The sequence below is a fragment of the Hoplias malabaricus genome, chromosome 4 (genome assembly GCF_029633855.1).
Source record: "Hoplias malabaricus isolate fHopMal1 chromosome 4, fHopMal1.hap1, whole genome shotgun sequence".
NCBI classification, from domain to species: Eukaryota; Metazoa; Chordata; class Actinopteri; order Characiformes; family Erythrinidae; genus Hoplias; species Hoplias malabaricus.
Window position 1 is genome coordinate 60585560 of NC_089803.1, and position 23117 is coordinate 60608676.

Here is a 23117-nt window from a genome sequence, read left to right on the forward strand (position 1 = left end):
ATATATCTAGATATCTGATATCTAGTGTAAAGCCTTTCCTGATGAGTAGTGGCTGTTCCTGCAGGGGACAAGGCCATTATTAAGGTATCCATAATATTTGGTCATATAGTGACCTGTTTTTTGGCATGAAAGGTTACTTTCTGACACTAGCAACACTTCTGGGAACATTTGATAACATCATCCTGGTGATACATGTTTCACACAGGCACTAGCTGTCCTTCTTTTCCTTGATCATATTTTTTTGTTAAATTTAGGGATTTGCTTTGCCACTACAGGGAGCTGTATTCAGAGTTTACAACAACATCAGTAATAATGAAAAGATTATATTTGCTCAAGACAAAAAACATGATTTATTCTACACTTGCCAACAAAGAAATAAGCAAATATGCAAGGTTTTAATCAGTATCAATTTTGTAGTAAACACTGAATACTGGCTCCACAGACCTGAACACCACACAAGGTTTAAGTTAGTTGCATCTTCCCCTTTGGATTTTTAGATGTCCTGGTTGTGATTAATCCCTGGCCTATATCTCATAGTTTCTTTGGTGGATTGTGAGTGGAGATGGCTGCTGGATCTGACTGTAGGATGCGACTGCATTGCTGCAGGACTGGAAGAGCTGCAGTGTTCTGTTTCCTCTGCAGCAGATAATTGGCTTGAGCCTCTGGCTGCTTGGAGGAATGCTGATAGATATGCACTGCACACACAGTACCGCTGAGCACTTGCACTTTACCTCCGCAATGCAACACAGCGATGCAGCCTCCTGCGTGTCTGGAAATGCACGTCTATTTCTCTATACACTGTGCTGTTTTTCCAAAATGGGACTGTCTAGGTACAGCTGCACATGACCCAAAGGTCACCATGCTAAATGACAAGAGTCAGTCTGAGAGGTATAAACCCATTTAGCTCTGGACTATGGAGCTTATTTGGATGGATGGAACTTCCTCATATACCTTTGGGATGAGGTGTAGTGTGATTTGTAATCAGAAGGAATCATCTGACCTCACTAAAGTTTCTTTTTTTTGGGGGGTCGAAATCTGTCAAAAACCTCACACCAGTGCCCCATTATATAGTATAAAGGCTATATAATGTATATATAATATACTGTAGCTGCTGTTGCAATGTTGGACCAGTTTTAATGAATGTTGAAATATCAGTGGTAAATAGACGAACTGTATGGAAATGGCATGTCTTACATCTTAGAGTATATAATGGAATAAACCAACCATATATTGATTTATAAAGGCTGGCCAAAATGTTGGGATTTTCTGGAAATCTGAGGTACATCACTGACAAAATAATTTGTGGTCTAACTAGCTTCCTTACATCCAAATCAGAAAAAGATACTGCAGCAAGACACTGATTGTTATTCATAGTATTTGGTTGTTAACCTTCTGGCAGTGCTCTTGTGCTTCTTCCAGGATCCATTAGGCTTGCTGACAAATCAACCAAAAGCAGTAACTGCACCATTTCAGTCCAACACTTCATGGCTGCTGTTTTGCAAATGTTCCCTTTTTAATAATTATAAACTTGTATATAGACAACACATGGAAATATGCAACAGTGCTCTTTGAGTATTTATCCACGTTCCTTCAACAAACTATTATTTATTTTGTATTGTGCTCAAAACCTGAACAAATCTATGTCCACTTGTATCCATCCTATAGAAGCATTAGCATTACCCTAGCCTTCATGAGCCTACTAGGTCTTGTCACAGCAAGTTGGCTTTGCTCCTATCAAAAGCAAATGCTGCTGGGAAACACTGTATAGTGTAGCTCTAAACTTGTTCATGTACAGTGTATCTGTTTATATGGGTGTGTGTGTTTATACTCATAAGGGCCCCTGCTGCTTTTTCTACCCCCGCATTGTGACAGAAACAGCTTATCTGCTAGAGGAAAGAAAGAGCAATCTCTTTTAATGATCCCCAGTCCACCCACAGCATGTGTGAAATGCTAACTGTGATAGCGCCCTCGGCACCCAGTTTTTCCATACAAACTCTGATTATTAATGAATTTGATATCCCGTGTCTCTGTGTCTGCCCCGCAGACAAAAACGCTAACGCCTAACGCCCCAGTTCACCCACTCCCGCAGTCCCATGATACCCTGAATCTGCCAGGCATTCTGAGAAACTGCAACAGTTAAAAAGTCTCCTGTGTCATCACAACCACTCAAAAAATGACATTTTATTTATTTAAAACATTCATCCATCTGTCAAAAGAGTTTTTTTTTGTGTGTGTTGTTGCTGTTTCACATGTTTTTTGATAAGGCATCTATTCATCAGTTATCCTTGTGACATTTTAACATTAGTCTCTATCTCAGTCTGGTCTGACAGGAAAAAGAAATTTTTAGGACTCTGTTTTTAACAATTTTATCTTTAAAATTGATTTAAATGAAAATCTTTAAGTTTTCATTCTAAATATTTTTTTTCTGTTCTGCCACTACTATTGGACTTATTACAGGCAATATTGGTGAACATAGCATTTCTATTTACACTGTTAATATTTTAAGCCTACATAGTTGCTGACTTTAATGTTTACTTATATTAAAGTAAGTTCATTCATTCATTCATTCATTATCTGTAACCGGTTATCCAGTTCAGGGTCGGGGTGGGTTCAGAGCCTACCTGGAATCATTGGGTGCAAGGCGAGAATACAGCCTGGAGGGCGCTTAAAGTAAGTTAAGAATGTTAAATCAATGGAATCAATATCTTAAAAGTGCCCATGGTCACAAATGTGCAAATCAATGTCATAATGCATAACTGTTTAGTCCATTGAAAAGTTTTTGCAAAGTTTTTAAGTCAAGTTTAGGCCAGAACATCAGAATGCATACTGAGTGAAGACCAGCAAAACAACACAAGTGCTATTTAGGTCAAGGGAAGTTGACAAAACAGCATGAAGGTGAGACAGTCTTCTAATACATTTATTCATAGAGTTCAGAATTAAACTGCACTGCTGTGTGGAACACAAGGACAAATCCAAAATGAAGTTGTGGCAGCAAAATACCCATGTGCACTTTTTTTATTTTATTTTATTTATTTATTTATTTATTTATTTATTTATTTATTTATTTATTTATTTATTTATTTTTAGGAACAATACAGCAAGCTATATCAAAGGCAGTGTGAAGTATGGTTTTGAGCCAGGTTTAGGCCAGAAAAACAAGGTTAAATTGAGGTTTATGCCAACCAAAATAGCACTAGTCCGTGTAATGTCAGTGAACTCTGACAAAGTGACACTGGTGTGGTTTGTGAAAGCTAGCAAAAGCTAGGAAAGCAAAACTAGTCATGTTTGTCAGCAAAAGTTGGCAAGGCAATAGTGATGGGGTGTAGGTCAGCAAAAGTGTATAGAACCGTCCTTGAGGGGGTTTAGGTCAGTAAAACATGGTGAAACAGCACTAAGTATGGGTCCTCTAATGTGTTTAGTTTAGTCAGTTCAGCAATTACTGAAGTGCTGTGTGGAACATGAGGTTAAATCCAATAAGCATTTAGGGCACAAAAATGTGCCCATGCATTGACTTACAGATCACTGTACTGGCTTTGAAATGTTTCAAATTACAGCAAGGTCAATGGGCATTTTGATTTTCTGCAGAGACCTTGGTATAGGTTTGGGCTAAATATGCAGAGAATGAATTGCAGTTTAGGTCAATGCTATTTGGCAGAGTTGAACTCATGGAGTTTATTTCATTAAACCTCCTGGGTTAGTGAAGGCCACTGGCGAGATTGAAGATAGAAAGTAGCACTAATCATGTACGCAAAAAACTAAAGAATGACTAGATTACAAAAATTAGAATTAAAAAGCTGAATTATATTTACACTAGTCAGTTCAGTTCATCAAGCAAATTCATCCAGGTAGTGACTAGACTTTGGTGCCCTTGCTGCCCTGTCCTCTTTTATCATTTTCCACAATCTCCCCAAGAAGCCCTCCATTCTTGACCAAATTAAACCTTTCACTCTTGTCCCCACTATGAACACTATCACCACCAGGTGAAAAGCATTAAACTGCATTGCTGTGTAAAAGACAAGGTCAAGCCCAGTAACCAAATAAATCAGTGCAGTTCTGTCTTTATTGTCCTTGGAGGAAGTGGAAGTGTACAGTGGATCTTTTCCATTCTTGTAACATTCTGTTATCTCTAGATGTTTTTCATGTACAGCTGAAGTTTTTAGTTGAAGTGACAAAGTGCAGAAAAGTGACTGAGAAAAGGAGATCTGTATCAGTGAATATCGCAGTATTAACTGGTGGCTGAGGATGCTTGTATATGCTGAAAGACAAAAATCACAAGAACCAAGAGAGGGAAGCAGAGGGTGAATGATGAGCTAGAGGGTGAAACGAGAATGTGATACATTTGTGAGGTTATGACGCAAGACGAAAAGCGCTGACACCATACCATCTGTGAGGTTACCATGGAACATCAACCATTATCTCAGACATAGAGGAGCATTGCAAATGTATGACAATAAACACAGACAACTGGGTAACAAGCTACAGAAGCTTGGGGGGAAATGAATTAGTAAAGCATCTTCTGTGGATTCATGTCATATTTCCCTGCCCTGGGAAAAAAAATTGTTTCAGATTGCTCAACTTAACACAGTGACATCTAAAGACACTATGTCAATATTTCTAACGTTAGGCTCAGGTAGCATGGTAGTGTAGTGAGTAACACTACTGGCCTACTCACAGCCAGGCATAGAATTGAATCCCAGCTTGGGTAGAAAAACCATGCTATTCCTGTAGAAGTCCATGGGGAAGTCTTATTCATCAGCCTACAACAACTTATGATTTTGCATACATGGTTGTTTTTGCATCACATCATGCCATAGGTTTACATATGATTTTTATTGTTAAATTACTCAGTAATATCATCCTGCCTAGGTATGGTATCAGCGCCCAGTCTGTCAATAAAAGGGGTAGGTTTACTATATGATTAAATTAGGGTCTCATATTGTGAATATGTCTCCAAAGATGAAGATTAATTTCTGCTATGTCACTCACCTTATTATTTGTTTGTACAGTATTTTACAAAGGATTAAGGAAAATATATATCAGGTAATAGAAATCAATAAAACACAGATAGTGGATAACTTTATTGTGAATAAAACTCTGAGGAGTCCTTAAGCTCTTCTGTGTCTCAGGTAGACACGTACATGTACAAGTTCAGAGCTCACCAGGTGCCCTGATCAATAGCTGCTTGCTATTTTCATTCTCTCTCTCTCTCTCTCTCTCTCTCTCTCTCTCTCTCTCTCTCTCTCTCTCACACACACACACACACACACACACACAGACACACACACACTTTTTAAAAGTGTGAGAGAAATGAGCTGGACGTGATGGTCAACACAGAGCCTGACGTAGGTGTGACGTGAGCTAGAGAGACGGGGGTCAGTTCTATGGAAATGTATGAGCATGGCAAATTTCCAGAGCCAATGAAAAAAGAATATGAAGCAAAGAGGAAAAAAATAACAGGTTCACATCTTCACCATGGCACATTTATTTACAGGTCCTGTGACATTTCCCAGCACCACATGAGTATCTCACATTCACACATGCATGCAAAAATGCACAGAAATGGAAAACAAAACACCAAAGCAAGTAGAACACTGAATACAGTAATGCTGAGAGCTTACCTATGAAAATCACATTGACGTAAACACTAGAAAACATGAATGTTAGCACAAATTACCACACTCAGTGCATCATGCATCAACAAAACAACGCTAGCCGACTCTCCCCTCGTCCCCTTCAAGTCTCCACTAATGATTGGACATTAAACTATGCATTTCTGAGCTCCAAAACAGCAAACAAGCCATTTGATCTCATCGCAAATTATGTAATCCCTCAAAACCCGTGCCCAGAACCGTGTCTCTGATGAGAGCACATGGAACACAAATAAATAACCCTTTGACATCAAATGGAAACAAATATAGCCGGGTGGTGAGTTTTAAAACAGGCTACAGAAGAAAAAGGAGTCTCTACACTTTTAGCTCCCGTCCTCTTGGAGATTATCTTGTTTCATTCCATTTCCTCAGGAGTCGAAAGGCCAGAGAAACGTCCAACAGAAATAGACCATTTGTACCGAAAAACGCCTTCAGTGACTTATGCTTCCTGTGACCTTGGACAGCTAACTGATGTTTGGGGGGTTAGCAGAGTCTTGGGGCAGGATGCTGAACACTGCTCTCCTCAATCAAATTCAATCGCTCCTTCTATCAGGGGGGTGACACTCAGACATGATCCCTTTTTTTTTTACTGCTCCTCTGAATAAATTGTAAAAACAATCCAAAGAAAGAAAGACAGACTGAACAGATAAAGTAAAAGAGTGAAGAAAGCATGTGTGGACAGGCCATTTCATACATTTTCACTACAGTTAAACGGTGAGGTAGTCTCAGAGGTGATTAGAGCTAGGTTTTGGTCATTAAGTTCAAAACAGGTTAAGAATAATGATAACACTCCTGATGCCTCCTCTATAGGATTTCTGTAAGTGTAATTCAACGCACAACATCCTTCTTTGGTCAGTCTATATTCAACACAGATATCTGAAGTTTTTCAATTCTGTCAGTAATATCGAGAACATCTGAACACCACAGAAATTAGTTTTATTCCTGATGACATAGTCCATATATGAAAATCAAACCACAATTGCTGACTTACAGTAGGTAATCTAACATGTAAACTCAACAGAATACAGCATCTGTACCATGAGAATCCTTGGTGAAGAATCCAAATCCTACACTTACACCGACCTCTGTTATGTGGTTATATTGGAAGTCTCTGGACAATTTACTGAATGTGAATACAGCAGTAAAAATATTATCTTAAGGTTATTATTCCCAAAGCCACGTCCTCAAAAAAACACACTCAAACACAGGACTGCTTACTTTCATTTATTGTTGGAATCCAAATGAATGCAAAGGTCTAGGATGGGGTCCATAAACTTTACAATGGAGTTTGCTACAATTTAGGCTAGACCACCCTCTTTGCTCAGAGAGATCTTGCTCATGTCTTGCTGTGAATCCCAATGTGGGCTGAGACCTTCTCAGTCCCAGAACAAAGTGTGGGAAGCACTGGAGCATTTAAAGTGGATTTTTCTTAATGAAGATGGAAATCAGGCCAGTCAAAATGGAAGAAAATAGTGAGGTCCACTGTGTGCCTTCTGTGTCCTCCAATGTTGGCTCAGTCTAATTACAGTCTCAGGCACAAGTTTGAACAACCCATGTCAGATGACACGGTGAAGTCAACTCATTGCCTACAACGAAGCATATTTGGCATTATAATATATTTAAAGGCATTTGCTGGTATTTATGTGCCCAGTTTCTATTTGTTTTTGAGATTAATGTATTGGGAATGATATGAGATAATAAACAATACAAAGTGTACTTAACAAGAAATTCATCAAAAGGTGTCCAAACCTTTCTACAGGGCTCTAAGGAATTCTAAGGATGAATGCTAGTTAATGCTAGTTCTTGTTTCTTATCATTACTTGATGATTAATGAATAGTGACATTAGGTTAGGCTCATTACTGTCTTAAGTATTGTGAATTTTGTATCCTTGTATCCTTATCCCTGTTGTAAAGTGTTACCCTTTTTCTTCTGAGCTGATGCAGTGTCAGAGTCTCTGACAGCCCCTCACTTCACTTCACTGATCAGATCGAGGGTTATTGATTAATCAGACAGCTGATTGGACCTCAGAGAGCCGATCATGAGATCACAGGAGCTGAGGCAGCACAACTGAATTTTAAAGACTCAGCTGATTCACTACAGTGAAGGTGAAGGTAACCAAATAGGTTTCATCATGCTTCTTCACTCCAGAGTGTCAGATTCTCTTGTTTAGAGGATGTGAATTTATTGGCTTACACTCTTCTACCCCCAAGGCTTTATGCCTTGGAACCCCTCAACACAACCCCTGAGTTGTGTTTCTTGGTTTTGTAGTAACTTAAAAACCACCAGAGAAATAAAAATGGACAGGTGAATTGTGTTGAAATATAAACTGAATATAAATATATAATATAATCTTGTTTTACATTAATCGCTATGGAACATACCCATACACATCAGAAAATTAATCGGCTTCGTAGAACAAATTCTGTTTGGTCTAAAGTGACAAAATGAACACTAAGATGAGCACTGTCCATTTTTTATTGTGTTCATCATTATTATTGATATATAAATGTAACTTTGTTGACTTGGAACAGAATGAAATGTGAATGTTTGAAGAAACAGACAGGGTCTGAACAAAGACGAAAAGACTGAATGTCTGGATACAGTTCAAATTGGCTAGCGTTAGACTTTTAAATGTCTGCTTTTTTGGCACAACGTGTCCAGATTTGGCAACTCAAAGAGTCTAGTGGTGCCAGAGCAGGTGTGAGGCAGCTACAGTGCAACAGTGGAGATAGATTATTTCTTATTGGAATGGCTTTGTTAAAAAGCACCCAGAGTCACATGCACACGGATGAAGGGCCATGCAGATGAAGGGGATATATTATTTTATTATTTCTGCAATATGAGCAATAAAAATGAAAAACGATGCAATGTGAGTGGAACACGAAAGCTCTTGAATCACGCAATGTCAACTCACTTTCAGCCATTATTCATTCACCAGCCAGAAAGACATGGACATTTGTGGAATATGTATGTGGAGGAAAAATAGAGAGCGGAGGATGAGGAGGGGGGAGGAATGAAAATGGCCAGTGTTTAAAGATGTATGTGTGACATTCAGCAATAAAAGCCTCCTCAGAGGCATCGGCTAAATCACAGTAAATCAGAGCCAACGGCCTTGAAAAATACCACCCGGTGTACACAACTCTGACCTGAGAAGCATAACAAAAAATGAGAGGATAATTATCCAAAAACAGGCATATACCGGCCCTTTCACACAATAACACCTTTAGTGATCAAGAAATATTTTTGGGATTAATTATTTTCAGTTCATTCTGAATTTGATGTATAAACCCCATTTCCAAAGGATTGGGACAGGGGCATTTTCACTACTAAGTTCCATCACCTAAAGTCGAACTAAACTAGAAGACTGGAGTCACAGTGACCCTGTTTTCAAAGATGCCATTAAACCAGTCTTCAGCTGCACAACTCAACTGGGATTTCACTGCATTGTAGTCCTTCACCTTTACATGGAAAGAAGCACGATGGCACTGGAGGTAGTGTTCAGGGTCTAAGGGTGTGGGGTTTGTCTGGGTGGGATTCTTTGGTTGTCCTCCACAATATTAAAAACACACTTTGGTAGGTGCACTGGCTGTGTGAAATTGTCCAAATGGACGTTTGTGAGTGACTGGGAGAATGGTTAGCCCTGGGTGCCTGGGCAGCCAACGATCACTGGGAGGTTCTGTACCCACTGTTACTGTCATATCAAATTTAACTGGAAGTAAACCTTACATTATATTATTTGAGGTATGATGAAAATACAAAGAAGCTTAACTTCAGCCACACCCAAATTCATGACCCCATAGTAATGTTTTTTACCTACAATTGTCTAATAATTCTATACTATAGTAATACTAGCCAATATGTGTGACGTCCATCCTAGATCTCAATGTGTCACACCATACTTCTCATACTGAGTGTTTATGTACACTATTAATAGAGATCAAAGAAGATTTATAAATCTCTGCTTTCAGCTGATTTGAACTTACCAAGAACACAGTTTGTACACGTGAAAGCTCAACACCAACAACAGTTGTAGATCAATACTCAGAATTATGCAATAAAACTCATTACTCCAAACAATCTTGAGGCCTGAAATCAGCACGGAGCCGAGACTGCCACAGAAGACTGTTCTCTGATGTGGCCTATAATGAGCAATACTTGAATTTTTAACATAGTTTATCCATAGCTAGTGTTAGCATGGACTCTGGAAAGCTCTGTATCATTATCCTAGCGGGGACCCTCTTTGCAGCACTATATTCTGCCTGGATTTATTCACATCTAAATAAGCACCCCATCGCAGGACTATTTTTACTGGTTGACAAAGAGTGGAGGGGGATGGGGCAGGGTGGCATGACTGTGCCGAGGACAGGAAACACAATCTGACAGCCTGATTACGAGTGGAGAGAGGGAGAAAAGAAGAAAAAAAGAAGGGGAGGAACATACAAAGAGCAAAGACCTCTGGGCGTCTTACACTGTGGCGTAATATATCATTTCCTTATTGTTATCATGATACTGGCCTTTGGAATACTGCTGCATAAAGCTGCAATATGCAAATGAGCCCCCAAACACATGAAACAAATTATAGTGCTTTTAACACATTACCCCATTACAGACTCAGCACTGCATTTTTAATACATGGGATGTCCAAACACTTGTAGAGAGCCCTTATATTTACTCAATTCAGCCATTTTAAGATGCACACATTGTACACACAGCTTTCATAATCACCACTGAAACAAAATGACCCATTCCTGAGCAGCTGCACATGAGCCTAAGGCAGAGGTGGAAAGTAACAAATTATATTTACAGTAATTGGGTAGTTTTTTTGTACTTGTACCTTTTAAGTAGTTTTTATAAACTTGACTTTTACTTAAGTACATTTTGCTTGAAATGTTGTACTTTACTACATTTTAAATCACATCTGTTACTGAGTAAATCCATTCATTCATTATCTGTAACCACTTATCCAATTTAGGGTCGCGGGGGGTCCAGAGCCTACCTGGAATCATCGGGCGCAAGGCGGGAATACACCCTGGAGGGGACGCCAGTCCTTCACAGGTCAACACACACATTCACTCACACCTACGGACACTTTTGAGTCGCCAATCCACCTGCAACGTGTGTTTTTGGACTGTGGGAGGAAACCGGAGCACCCGGAGGAAACCCACGCAGACACAGGGAGAACACACCAACTCCTCACAGACAGTCACCCGGAGCGGGAATCGAACCCACAACCTCCAGGTCCCTGGAGCTGTGTGACTGCGACACTACCTGCTGCGCCACTGTGCCGGTGCAGACCCAAATGTGTGCAAAACCCATTCGAATTCTGAGCTGCTCTGGAAAGAAATTAACCCCTGTAGCAGCTTATAAAAACCCAACATCAAACCCGTGCATGTAGAGCATGAACAGGTGGTAAAATATTATATGTACTGTGGCATAGGTAGTTAAAAATAAGTTTTCCTATTTTAGTAAGAGGCTGAAAATTAGCAAAAACAATACATCAGTGTGTGAGGGTTGGTGTAACTGATCTGTTACCTCTATTGGCCTTTGTGTTAGGACTTGATCTGGACCAATTAATTAGATTTATCTCCCATATGTTTTTATTCTGTGTATTAACATATTTCACTGAACCTTTTTGCATATTTCTCTATTTGAGGTACAGTAATACGTTGACTTACGAGTTTCTGTGACCGAGATCATAACTCAATTTGCTCATATATCAAATTAAATTTCCTCATTAAAATGAATTGAAATGTTATTAATCGGTTTCAACGCCCCAAAAAACATTTTTTTTTACGTGTTTTTAAATAAGAAAAATGTCATATACAAAATAACAAATAATGTATCAAAAAATAATAATACATAATAAAAGAGAATGTAAAGAAATAAACTGGTCCTCTTAAGTGTGTTTATCTTGAAAATCAGACAAAAATGCTGGCGGAGGTGGAGGAGGTTGGTGGAGGAGGTTGGGAGAGCTGCAAATCTCGACTCACATCTTAAAGCAAAGAAAAAAAAATCAACCGAGCGACACCTTGTGTCTCGGGAAATTTTATAATTTGATTCACTCATAAGTCAAGGTTTCACTGTATTATAGCTCTGTATTTAAAAGCACCTGGCTGCTGTGACAACTTAATTCCCCTCAATGGATTCATAAAATTCATCAAATCCTGTTAGCAACCTAGAACCAAGAGTAAATTTCAAATGCACTTATTACTTTTACTTCAGTACATTTTTATACTGGTAATTTTTTTACTTGTACCTGAATAAAATGTTATCAAAGTAACAGTACTTTTATCTGAGTAGAATATTTTAGTTCTCTTACCACCTCTGGCCTAAAGTAAGCATGCACACAATTCCAGCTGTGGAGCAGCAGAATGGTCCGCTGAGGTGACAGAGGTGCATCCAAAACTTTGGGAGCAAATAACCCCCCATAAGCTCTATGTGGATGGTCTCTCTACAGCCATGTTCTAACTTCATGCCTAAAGCATGCAAAGAACAGTAGAAGCGATTATATCAGCAAGGTGTGGGTAAAATACCTGTTAATATATTTGATTTCAGAATAAATGCTCGATGAGCAGGTGTCCACGAACAAAGGCCATTTAGCATGTATTACAATGAAAATCACAGCTGCAAACCGGTATTAAAACCTCAGTCGTGATTTAGTTCTGGCCACCATGCAGCTCTTGTGCTGTTCTTTTCTTGTGTGTTAAAATGAAATTTATTTGTCTCTGCCCACTAGTGCATGATGATGAAATCAAACCACATGCATTCACACAAACACACACACACACACACACACACACACGCACACACACACACAAATCAAACAGACTCCATCTCCTTCTCATTCTCCTGCACATTTCCAAATCAATGTTTGATGTTAGAATAACGTATTTTACTTTTTATTATAATTCCTGCATATTCATACTCACATTTTGTACATTTGACAAGGTCTTCTGCTAGAACTGTATTTACCAAGCACTGCATTCTTTAGCTGCTATTTCAGTGACTTCTGTGTTTACATATCATTGATGTCCAATTAAAAAAAAGATATAATTTTTGGAGACACATTTTAATCGACAGTGACAATATAATATAGCATTTCTCTGGTGGACAATATTTCATATACTATATGCAATATTTAAAGGATCATGTATCATCAATTTCTTTTGCACAGGTTTCAAAGTTATTTTTAGAGTTTTATTTCACTTTGCACTTGAGTACAGCTTGCACTTGACTCAAAATATTTGTGCAACAAGCAACATGAACCAACAAGATAAAACCTGCAGAAACCTGAATGTAAGCCTTGCTTTTTGCACACAGACCTCACTGTAGCTGATAGTGTGGAGAAGGAGACAGAGCTGAAGTAGGAAGCTGTTTCCTGTTTAATGTGAAATGCGCAGTCAACAGATGTTTTTCAGTTTTATGTGACGTTTTATGGCCTTGATTCAGATGGCAGTAATGTTATAGAAAGGCGTTTCAATAATGTCAAGCGAGAGCTGAATGGAGGAATCAGGCAAGTGACACGTGCTCCCACAAAGACACATGCCAGTCTGGAAACACATAAAACACAATCCAATCAGCTCTGCTTCTGTCTCACCATCACACACACACACACACACACACACACACACACACACACACACACACACACACACACACACACACATATATAAAAAGAGAGAGAGAGGATACTGTGTTTTTATTTGTTTCCAACTGTGATTTAAGCAACTTTTAAATATAAAACATCTGTTAAACTTGTATGCAAACTTGTGTGTGTGTGTGTGTGTCATGATGCCTTCTCTCTGTCTAGACACATTCTCTCTCACCCTTACATACACACACACACACGCACACATTCACTCATTCAAATACTCACAGTATTAAAAAATTGTTATTAATGCTCTGTATCAATGACATTTTATCCTTGTCTAAGACACTGGAATCACTCGTGCTGTTAATGAGGCTCCATCTCTCATGCATTTCAAACTCCACAGTATTTACAGAACAACAGAACTACTGCAAGGTGACTCTTCCTGCTATGCATTCCTGCCCTAGAGAAACATGTATCATCACAATATTTCAGTCAAACGTTTATGTTATAGGTAAAGTGCTTGTTTCCTCCAAGAGCAGAGTGTCTTTACTGAGCCTCATCGCTCCAGCCATGATTTGTGTGTTAGTTACAGGACTGAAGGCAGCTGTGTTTGTATGTATGTATGTGTGTGTGTGTCATGATGCCTTCTCTCTTTTCTTTCTTCAGCTGCTTCTCTCACAACCTTTTCATTCTGTTCCCTCTTCCCCTTGGGGACTGGAACAAACACTCTTATGTGGCTGAGCCTGCCATGTTTACTTCAAGAACGCCATTCCTCTCTCCTCTCTCTCTCTGCTCAAGCTGGGGAGGACGAGTCCTGAATGAATGCTGTTTATCAGGTGGAAGATGGACAGAGCATGAAAAAAAAACACCCTTCTGACCGATCCGTTCCAACCCAGTGATGGTCAGTGCCCTTATCTCCTCACACCTTCTCTCCAACAGGGCCATATTTACTGTCAATTACCAGAATATTTCAGAAAATAATCAGTTTCCACTCAAATTATTTAAATAATTCATTGAGCATGATTAAAAAAATATATATTCACTTGGATGTTTTGCTAGTAAGTTAAAAATTAATGTTGTATGGAAAAAAAAGTAAACATTCTTATTTGAATACTTATATTTATGTGTTGATTTTAACATAATAATAAAATAATTCAAATATTAAAAAATTAAATAACAATAATTTTAAATAATTAAATTATTTTTATTGATTTGTCTCAGTGTGTTCAATTCAACAAAACATAATTAGATGTTAATACATCATTCTAGAGAACACTGTTCTACTGTTCCTCGGTCCAATGCTGATGGGCTTCATGCCACTGTAGTCGAGGCTTGACATTGGGTATGATGTCCATGGTGCACAAACACTGGATGTATACTTTAAAATGGGAGAATAGGATCTCTATTGGTCTAATGTCACATAAACACTCTGCCGTCTCTGGCTGTATTGCTTTGAGCGTGAAGGGTGAATGCTCAGCTTTAAGACTGGGGTCGACATGTGAATAGATTGATTTGGTGTGGACTGGTGGGGTGGTTCTCTCAGTGAAAGGGGCCACATATTGCATGGAAGGGCGGGTGGTGAGAGATATGATGTTCTGAAAGGAATAAATCCAATTATGTCACTATTGGAGAAGAGCTTCCACCTCCAAAGTGGCAACCTTTTGAAGCATCTCGGTTTGTGCTGGGTCATAGGTCTGGGGATTTATTATTTTTTTCCAGCATTCAGAGCTGCCCAAGACTGATACTGGGGTGGATATTAAAGGGGAATAAAGAAGGCTATGAGACACAAAAGAGCTGTGTATGCCATTTCATGTGACTCAAAAAGAGAAATTTATGTTTTGAAATGGTCTCAGTCTAAAACAAAAAAATGTTGCAGAATCCACAAAAGAAAAGGTATAATATGTTAATCTTCTTATGAATCACGAAGTAACAATAATACAACGGCCTTAGGTCTTGCACCAAAATGACAAATAGAGAGTCAGGCAATTATTTTTAGGTGTAGATGCACTTTTTACTTTGCGAAAAGGAACACCACAAGACAAACATGAACCAATCCATTAGCTTTTCTTTTAACTCTCCAAAAAAGCCTTTGAGATCTTTACATTAAAGACAACCTCAAATCAAAAGAGGTCTGGGAAAGATTCAGTTCTGCTCTGGCTGCTCTCTGGCTCCTCCCACTCATTTCCTAGAGCTGCAGTTTTGTCATGGGCTGTGTTTTGTACTTACATTTGTACACAAAATTCATCGCTCCGGTGCTTTGGTTCCACCATCTTGGTTGAATAAAAAACGCTATGTGTTGTGGGATATTAGTCCATAAGTAATGTATATCGGTTGTCCACTGGATGTACAGTGCATTGTGGGTGCATCTATATAACAAATCAGATCACTCATTGAGAATTCGGACAACATTACAAAATGGCCAAAACACTAAATAGAACACTAACCAGTGAATAGGGAGCAATTTCAGACACAGACATGAACTCATTTATTCAAATCTACACATTTCCCTTTCTTTATTTGACACAGAGTTGAGTTCCGAGCCTTGTATTCTTATCTTCTCTTGCCTTGTTGTACGTGACTTGTTGTTTCTCTAGAGGTTTACCCAAGCTTTGTATTTTTTATTATTTTTTTTATTTATTGTTTATGTGACCCTTGATTGCTTTGACCCTGAATTTTGCTTGTCCCTTAATTAAGCTACTCACACATGCATCCTGCTACACTGTCTCTTACTTAATTACACCCACAATATTTCATTGAAATTTCCCATGAATCAGAAGAAAAAAAAACATTCTGTTTAACTGAGCAGTGCATTTATTAAAGTTAGCACAGGTTTAAAAATTAAAGCAGCAATAAACTGTCTTCCTCAAAGGACAGAGAGTACTGTGTATTACACAGGGAGGTGTTACATTTGTGTGCTCTTAATAGACATTATTAATGGAAAATAATTACCAGCATGCACGTGTAATTCCCAGAGCACTGCACTCTTGCTGTGATACGACCGAGTAATTATGAACACGATGAACATGATGAGGGAGGAGTGTACATCAGCCTTGATGGTACTGCAGCAGTGGGGAATGGATGTGACAAAAAAAAAATAATAAATATAAAAAATACTGAAATATTTCAATGAATCTGATTATTCACACTGGGTTTTCTTTTTCCAAACCGATGCTTTCATAAACAATTCAATGCTCAAGCCTTGTGTTTTCATTATTATTATTAACATCATCATCACCTGCCTGTTACATTGACTGAATGTTAAATGACTATTGTACCAATGGTCTAATATTCTAAATTATTTGATGGCATTCAGCCACAAGAGCATCCCAATGGTATCAGGGTTAGGGAGGTATTTTACACCACTAACTGAAGATTAGAATGATGACTTTAAGCCCATATAGCATCAGTTTCAATACCTATGTGTGGGAGCAGGGGAATGTCTAGGCCCTGGCTACGGGGCTATAGCCCCCGGTATTTTCTAACACCAAATTGGTATCATGAAGCCAGATCTGGCCCAATTATCACTCTAATCCGGCCCGCCAAAATATTCTAAAAAAAAAAAAAAAGTAATTTTTTTCAGGGGCCTGAGTATTCCCAAATTAGACCATGGCACACCCGGTCAGCCAGAGCTAATTCCCCACGAGTGCCAAGTTCACGTTTGTGGACACACTCTCCTTGCGGACTGTTCCGCACAAACACACATTTTCGCGAATCAGATTCAGAGCTAGAGCATGACGGGACATGATTAGGTTTGCCAAGCACCCCGTATTTGGAAAATAAAAAGCGTGTTCTGTTTGGAACCAACACGGGAGGCATTTTATTCCATATTTCTGAGGTGAAACTGTTAAGACGAACCTCCACATCCAAGTATGCTGAGGCCTTAATACTCCACATTGGTCGTCAATTATTTAGCCAATCAGCAGCCAGAGTTAGCTGTGTCAGAGATATTCCGTTTATTAAATATTAAACCATATTTGTTATAATGAATCGCACATGTTCATCTATTTTTTATGTTGAAATTGTAAATTTAGCATGCACCCTGTGGACAAATTAAAACATTTAAGAGGAGTTGCTGATGTGCTACTGATTACAGCTTTTGTGGTCCAGCCCACCTGACATTGACTGAGTGGAATTTGGCCCACTACCCACTGAGTTTGACACCCCTGGTTTAGTGTATTTAGCACAAATGCACTGTACTGCAGTTTTTTCTGAATGTGGAATAAATGCCCTGTGGTTTTCTATGGCTTTTTTGGCATCATGCTATTTTCAGTGTATTAGTTAAGTACTCACAAATTAAAGTAATCTCAAAGTAAATTTACATGTGCAACCAACATATTAATTTCTGTACCTTTCAGTTTCCAGTGCCCCTTATAGTAAGATCTGAACTATTGCTGGGTTTGACTTTACAAACATTTGGTAAAGATTTCATAGAGAAATGTTTCTTCTTGGAGCTAAGCCGTGGGTCTTCTCACAGTCTAGGCACGCCCCTGGGTGGGAGGTCCATAAATCTATATGCAGAGCAACATTCAGTGAAAATATGTTACAGATGTACAGTTGGTCTGACCCAAGGACTCGTATTTGCTTGTCTTATTTATTGATGATCTGATGTAATGTTTACTACAAGGAAAATTATTTGCCACTGTTATAAGGAATGTGGGGTTTTATTCAGGCTCTAGTTTGCCTTTGTTAATGGAACACTAAATAAGTAACACTCACTCCCTCCCTCCAAAATACTCGACAAGGTGGCTTTGCATTTCTGGCACTCTGTTCTTGTTAAAGACAATAGAGTAATTGGTAAAAAATATTCCCATTGCAAAATTTCGGTAAAATATTTTAAAGTTATAAATAAACTGCTTATTTACTCCACAACTTTGAGGCTAAATCCAAGGTCAAACATCTGGAAAGTGGGCCTTGTGGGCAAAAAACTTGGAATCTACGTCTTAATCTAATGTGATTAAACAGACATTCTGTAATGGGCTTGAAGAGACACAGCTGTGATAAAGGTTTATCTGTCTCAGGACTTTGTGGACTGGTGTCTGCAGAATCACCTCCAGGTCAACGCAGGGAAGACAAAGGAACTGGTGGTGGATTTCCGCAGCCGTACACACTCCCATTCACCAGTGAACATCCAGGGAACAGACATTGAGAGGGTGACCTCGTATAAGTACCTGGGTGTTCACTTGAACAATAAACTGGACTGGACAGCTAACACTACGGCTCTTTACAGAAAAGGACAGAGCAGACTCTACCTGCTCAGGAGGTTGAGGTCATTCAGAGTGTAAAGACCACTCCAGAGGACCGTTTTTGATGCATTAGTGGCATCAGTTATCTTTTTTGGAGTGGTCTGCTGGGGCAGCGGTATCTCTGCCACAGACAAGAGGAGACTGGGCAAACTCATTCAGAAGGCCAGCACTGTCCTGGGAAGCCCCCTAGACTAAGTGCATGTGGTGGGAAAAAGGAGGATGTTAACCAAGTTAACACCCATGCTGGGGAACGACTCTCACCCCATACATGAGACTGACAGCACTGGGCAGTTCCTTCAGTGACTGGTTGCTTCACCCCAAGTGTATGAAGGAACGGTATCGCAGGTCCTTCCTTCCTATTGCTGTTAGACTTTACAACCAGCACTGCTCCCAGTAAACCACTCACATCTATCTACACCAGCACTTTACTTACACTGAAATACAGAACGTATTTATTTGGATGATACATACAGCATGCAATACTTAATACAATACTGTGATATTCTACAATATAATTTGCAATATTTCAATCTATCTACTAATGGATGCCTCAGTACCACTGTTCCTTTCTAAGCCCTGAGTTTGTGTATGTGCTTGAGTGTGTGTGTCAGTTTGTCTCACCTGGATGTGGCAGAAATGAGTTATTTTGTGGCGCAGCACACAAAAATCACACCTCTCTGTACTGAGAGAACATACTGTTCCCTGACCGCTGCGCACTCATCACCACTTTCTGGCAGAAGTGTCCAGTGTGTTTTGGCCAACACTGCTAACGTATCTAGAGTGCACAGTGTAGGGACAGAGGGGGTGGCAAACAGTGATGACTAACTGCACTACAGATGTCACTTTGAATTATGGCATGGGACAGCACACTGTAGGCAGAGCCTGAAATCTACACATCGCCCCCTGCTGGCAAAGGCACAACTAGGCTGTGTTTTCTACAGTCTTTCTTCTATTGACTCCGGGCATCATTTATTTATATATAAACTGTGATGTTTCTGCTAAAGTCAAGCTGTAAAAGGCATTATTCATATTTCTATCTACCATTCCAATGTTCTGAATCTACTGCAATCTCAGCTTGTCCCTATCAAATTCAATTTTAGCTCTAAAATGCTTTATGCACCTATTTCCTGCCAAGACGTATTGCAAGTTTTGAATTATCAATGACATTTTAATTTCACATCTGCCTGAAGAAAGAAAGATAGAGAGAGAGAGAGATCTTGTATATGTGACAGTGTGATTAAAAACAGATACTCGAATACCCTGGAATGGGTTTGAAGAGACCCAGCTGAGATAAAGGACTTCGAGTTGGGGGTGTGGGGGAGGCAGGCACTCACCGGTAGAGTTTGGTTCCCAACTTGGACAAGAACAAAACTCCTGTCTCTTCAATAAACACTAAAGCCAAGCCCTGTTATTATGAGATACTTAATATACACAAGTAAAATGAACACATAACAGTGATATTAACTGACTCATGTTGATATTAATGAGCCAGGACATTTCCAGTTTGTCTGCAGTCTTTCACTTTAAAATAGATTCATTTCAAGCTAAAATAAAAACCAATTAAATTTAATGCAAGATAATGGAACAGAGTAAGTGGTGGTGGAGTGTGTTTTTCTGAGGAAAAGCTCTGGTTCTCTCTGTATAGATGCAATTCAGCCCTAGGGAAAAAAATTAAAAAACAAGCTTTTCAACAGGCCCACCTCCTGTTCCCTGCATCTGCAGTCCTGAGTAACCTCCCAGCAGGCCATTAGGGACCAAGGAGAGGAGGAATGGAGGTGGGGAAAAGTGACAAAGTGGATGGTGTGAAAGGCCCCAAACTCAGCCCTCCTGCTTCGGATGCATTGCTAGCACAGCTCTAACACAGGGTGCTAATCAGAGCTGGCACCATCCTGGTAACGTTCTGCCTTTCATTATCCTCCATGTGCATCACAACCTCCACCAGGACCCAATTTAAAACAGGAAAAATCATTAGGATTTCCGGTCCTTTTCCTATCCTATTTACCATATCCTCCAAGTCTTGACTACTGGCTGTATGTGGCAGTTGTTATTGAGTAATAAGGTGATATAGTTAATTGACCAGAAAGAGCCAAGGCCCTAGGGGTCTTAGACAGACACATACACATTTAGTTTAGGAGGGCATTTCGCTCTGGCTGGGTAAAACACTGGACATTAGAGGGTATTTATTCACAATGGATTGGAATCATTATTTTGAGTTCTATATCCTCATTGGAATCAGAATAATGGAATCATTATTTTGAGTTATATATACTAATGTACAAAAGTGTTCTAGAATGCTTTTGGGAAACTTCACAGACTTGAATTTGTATAGATTTATCTTGAACTGTACAAGATTCTAACAGGTAAAAAGCTGTAGATGATTTTAGATATATATTAACGTATGTTCTAAATATAAGATATGCATCTTATAACTGGAGTTAGACAGCATTTTAAATGTGGCAGCAGTGTTAAAATATTTAATGCCGTTGTATATTGAAAAAACAAGTGCATTTTTTCCTTATAATAATAATGAATCCGTTACAAATTATCTCTGTATGATCCCATTAATCTGTCTCAGAAGAGCCCTCTAAGTTCTGAGTTTTACTCAATGCTATATATTTTATTTTGGAGAGCATCAAGCAATCCTGAGAAAGTGACTATAGCTGTCTAGGTTACAATTCAGAGAGAGGCGCAGTAACAGTCAAAACTCCATACGTAAGACACAAATGTACAAAATTAGGGCATATAATGCAAACAGAATGACCTACAAGCTCAAGAGAAAAAAAAATCAAACCAAGGAACACCAGAAAAAGGGCAAGGACTGTGTACTACTGACAGATGTAGGCTATAGATGCAACAGGCTTAAACACAGCAATAGTTAATTGCAGCCCTTCTTCCAAAGAATTTTTTACAATCTGACCACTATCAATAGCATACAGCAGGTTATTGTGATTTTTTTTTTCCATTCTAAATTCCATGCAATCTTTGCCAACATGTTGGGAATCACTTCTCTTTGTGTTTGTGCATTTCCTGGTGGGAATCAGTCTGAAGTCCGCCCCCGTGAGTGTCTCTCTCTTTTTCTCTCGCCCACACTCGTGTCTGTTGTTTGGCCGTGCTTGGTGTAGTGCCCGCAGCGTGGTGCCGGCTGCTTCACTCTCGGCCCCCTGCCCTCCCTCAGAGCCCCTTGCGATCCCATTCACTTTGCAGTTGACGTTCAGCTCCTCGGGCGCCATGAAAGAGCTCTACAAGAATTAAAGATTTATTCACCTTTCACAAGAGTAAGAGTCTCCTCAGATATCTCTGCTTCTCCAGCGATGCCCTCGGCTGCAGAGCTCTTCAGATCACCGCCACTGTGCTCTGGCATTGCCACGTCGCACAAAGACCTGGCAACATCATCAGAATCATGCAGACGACCCATTCAATCTGGACCTCCTGACAGAGCCAGAGGGAAAGAGCCATCTGACCATCTCCTCATTGCCTGGATGCTAGCCAACAGAGTGCTGGATGGGTTCAATGTCATACGTCAAAAAATATTATAGTGTCGTTTTAAAACTATACCTTTACCTTCATTCCAGGCTATTTTATACAGACCTTCAAAGTCCAAGAAGTTTACATATTCTGCTTCAAGAAGTCACCATTCCAAATATAAAGCATTGGCCAAGAAAGGTATAAACCCCCACAACTCTCCACATTCTCTAGAGAGATGAGCATTACCCAGTACATATGAGTGATGTCTTTAATTTAAAATAATCAACACTAACTTATACCCATGCTACCTAATACTCTCATGGCAGAACACTATCCAATCCTGACAGAATTCAACATATAATGTAAAAGAATTCCAGAATATTAGAAGCTGTTATTGCAACAAATAGAGGACAAACTCCATATCAATAGCCTATTCAAGATGACACCTTTGGACATACAGTCCACTAACACAGACACTGTACTATCCTGCACAAGGGCATCGCTGCATAAAACATAACAAAGATGAACAAATGTGCAGCAACTGATGTAGTGAAAATGTCACATTTTGTGCATAAACACCTCCATGAAAAGCTGTGTGTGTATGTGTGTGTGGTGGTGGGGTGGGGGGCTTTCAATGGTAGTGTAGATAGAGGGGAATTTTTAAAAGTGCACATCATGTGGGGTAAAATAAAAAACACTTGATGCTTACGACTGATTTGACAGCTCGATGATGCATGCACACACAAACACACACACACACACCAGTCACTCTCTCGCAGAAGGGGAAATAATGAAATGAGTAACTTGTTTGTCATTGTACAACATACAATGAAATGTGTCATTCACATTTAATTCATCAGTGCATGTAAACACACACACACACTCACAAGTGCACTAGGGGCAGTGATCACACACTTGTAGTGCTGGCAGGTAACCTCAGTACCCAGGAAGCATTTGGGTATTGTGTGCCTTGCTCGGGGACAATTTCTCCGTGGATTGACGGAGGACGACAGTGGGGTTCCTTCACCCCCCCACACCCACAGATTTCCTGCTGGTTGTGGGTATTGAACCGTTGACTTTCCAGTCCCAAACTCAGCTGCCTCAATAATGCTAATGAAATTTAATCATGAGACTCCACCATACCACAGGACACACTGAAAAAATAAGGC

General features: G+C 39.5%; 1 protein-coding gene across 2 annotated transcripts in view; it reads right to left on the minus strand.

Moving 5' to 3' along the window:
• The window catches only part of iqsec3a (IQ motif and Sec7 domain ArfGEF 3a), a 149887-nt gene that overhangs the window by 75368 nt on the left and 51402 nt on the right, over window positions 1–23117 (minus strand). The gene's annotated exons all lie outside the window — the stretch shown is intronic.